This window comes from Fukomys damarensis, unplaced genomic scaffold (assembly GCF_012274545.1).
Source record: "Fukomys damarensis isolate Sample0158 unplaced genomic scaffold, DMR_v1.0_HiC HiC_scaffold_16, whole genome shotgun sequence".
Classification (NCBI taxonomy): Eukaryota; Metazoa; Chordata; class Mammalia; order Rodentia; family Bathyergidae; genus Fukomys; species Fukomys damarensis.
This window is the reverse complement of record NW_022900928.1, coordinates 114827040-114830345: the sequence shown is the minus strand read 5'-3', so window position 1 is coordinate 114830345 and position 3306 is coordinate 114827040.

Genomic DNA, 3306 nt, shown 5'->3' with positions numbered 1-3306 from the left:
AAAAAAAAAAAAAAAAAGCATGAATAGTGGCAGAGTGCGGCAGTAAATTCTGTAATCCCAGCACTCTTGTATAATCTCAAATATGAGCCCAACCTGGTCAATTTAGTGAGCCCCATTTTAAAATAAAAAGTAGGCTGAGGCTGTAATTTAGTGCAAAGGACCTGAGTGCAATCCCTAGTACTGTACAAAAATAAAAACATAAATAAAACATGAATATATAAATACTTTTTTCACAGTCATTTGCTGTGTAAACTTTCTGTGGACTGTTCCCATTACCATTAAAGTTAGCCACATTACATATGCTACCTATGAAAGAATGTTTCATGAAAACTTGAAAAAAGTTAGTGCTTTCTTACAGTGAGAGGAAGACCAGTAGGAGAGAATGAGAACCTTAAAGGAAGAAGAGAGATTGTGAGGCAGGGAAGCCTTGGGACAGGAGCTTCTGACCACCCAAGGCACACACTGGGGCTTCTGTCCAGTTCCTTTTGGTGGGCCAGAAAGCCTCAGCTGGTCTCTGGACTACTCTAACTGCCCTTCTCTGTAAGTGTTTAGCATTTATTTCCCTCACCAGACTTGAAACTCAATGAGGACAGAGATCTATTTTGATCTTCCTGGCTCTCCCACCAGTACTTACACACACAACAAATATTTGAGGCACTCAATAAATATTTGTTGGCTAAATCAGTAACAAATGTATGAGAAAGACAAGAGAACTTTGTGTGGTTGATATGGAAACCAAGCATCCTTATTCTATTTAAATTTCAGAAATGCATTGCAGTTTCCCATGAAGTAGCTTATTCATTAGGAAATAGGAGAGATGATGTTTAATTCCATATTAAAGATACTAGAATGAATCCAGTGTGATGGGAGGATTTTGATATCTTCTTTGGATTTAGACTTCTAATGCTTTGCTTTTATACATTTCTACACATTTGTTTCTTCTTTGTCTTGTTGTCTGTTAGGATGTACCATATAAGAGTTTCTGGTATCTTTATACATACAAGTAAGGAAAACACATGAAAAACTATTTGAGCACACATCCCTTTGGACTTCTCAGCAATAGAGGAAATGTTTTAAGAATTTTCAGTTCTCAGATGAAAATGTGAGTTATTTGAAGTAACTCTGAGGATTGTAGCAATCTTCACTTCATCTGTAAAACCCAATTTTCATAATGTTAAAATATTGGGTACAAAAATCAGAACAATAGAAAAATGATATACACAGCCACCTTCTCTGAACATGCTCTCTGCCTTCCTGATCAGGAGAAACAGCAAATGCTGACCTAGCAGAAGATGGGCTATATAGCATGCTGGCAACCTCTTACCTCTCCTCTACTCTGGGAGCTTTCATTAACCACAGCTCTGCAACATAAGCTCAGGGAAACGAGTGTTATTCACTTTGACATGATTTGTTATACATCCAGACTGATTTTCCATAATTTTAAGACAAAATGCAAACCCTTAACTGATCCTTGGACTAATTCAAAGTCTGCTCCCAATACTTCTGCCTCTCATTCTCATGTAGTCATTCCCCTAATTTCAAGAATCCCTTGCTGTTTCTTATTTATGTCAGATCCTTTCTCAGTTCTGTGTGACTTTTCTCATACTCTTTCCTCGTGGACGACCTTTTCTTCTTCCCCATCAGCTTTTGTTTAGACTGTCGTCTTCATCTTCATCACACCTCTTACATGTCTCCTCTTTAAGGACACCTTCCCAGCGAGCCTCAGGTGAAGTTAATCATTCGATCCCTTGTCACGAAGGCATTATTGTGTATGTCTCTGAGGGAGCACTTCCTCATGACATTAGAAATCATGTTGGTGCATGTCTCTAGCTACTCACTACACTCTAAGTTCCCAAGGAATGGTAAGTCATCATTGTTTCTCCCTTATTCACGACAGTAACAATATTGTTGTTGCTCAATAAATCTTTGAAGGAACACAAAGAAGTATATTTCAATTTTTTTAAGTTTTCATAATTTTTATTTTAATTTTCTGCTGTTATATTTCAGAAGATTAACTTTTAAACTTGAAAGCTAAGTTCTTGGGGTGCACATAACCGATGTTTTAACTTAAAATGTTGTTTTGGCATAAAGAGCATTCCAATAAAATGCCAAGCATTGGGAATACCATTTGTTTGTTAGTAGCATTGTCTATAATTGCATTTGTCCATGGATATTTCAAATATACATGCTATTTAAAACAAATACTTTCACCAGAATAGAGATATGTCTAATCATTCCAATTGCACAAGAGGAAAAACTAAAGGAAGAAATACAGTTAAAAATAACAGCAGGTATTACTTTCTGATAATTTGCTATGGGTGAAATATTGGGTTGAGTGTGCCACTTTATCATATTCTTATTTAATTCTCACTGTTTGGAGAATTCTCAGTTCCAACTTATTAGCCCCTCTTATTGATGAGAATACTAAAGATTAGGAAAAGGTAATTATCTTGCCTAGAATCAAGCAGCCAAAAAGTGAACTGGACTCTATACATTGTATTCTGACATAGACAAAAACAGTATCAGCAACAAAAGCTTGAGTATGTTATCTTAGACACTTGAAATTCACTATTAACTTAGTGGAAAGCTGTATTTACAACTGAGTTAAATTGGAGAGGAAACTACTGGCCCTGTTCACCCTGATCACTGCTCCCTTGACTCCTGCAGTTATCTCTACTACATATTTTTAGATTGAACAAGATTTATGAAAGGAAAATAAAAGATCCTCCAGTCCTCTTTTACAAGGATCCTGATCCTCTTCATGTAGGGCTTTCTCTCAAGACTACCCAGATGCCCAATTTCCAACACCACTGCCCTGGGACTGCAGTTTTAATATACACGTTAGGGGCATACAAACCCATGCTAGTCAGTTTTATGTCTGTGAGAAAATGCCTGAAAAAAGCCACTTAAGAAGGAAAGATGTATTTTAACTCATTGTTTCAGAAGATTTTGGGCCTGTGGCTCCACAGCTTCTGGACCAGTGGTGAGGCAGAACATCCTGTTGGGGGCAGGTGGTGGACCAAAGTGGCTCACCTCATGGCAGATCATGAGCTCCACATCCTAGAGTTTCCACAAACTTCCAGTAACTCCAACAACTTGGGACGAAGCTTTCAACACATAGCCTTTGGGGAACCTTCAAGACCCAAACTAGAAAAGGAGCATAGCAGAATTGTTTTCTTAATTTCCTTTCCAGAGTGTTCTTTGTTAGTGTATAGAAATGCAATGATTTTTGTGTGTTGACTTTATGTCCAACCACTTTGATAAACTTATTTATTCTAACATGGTATTTTTGTGGAATCTTTAGGG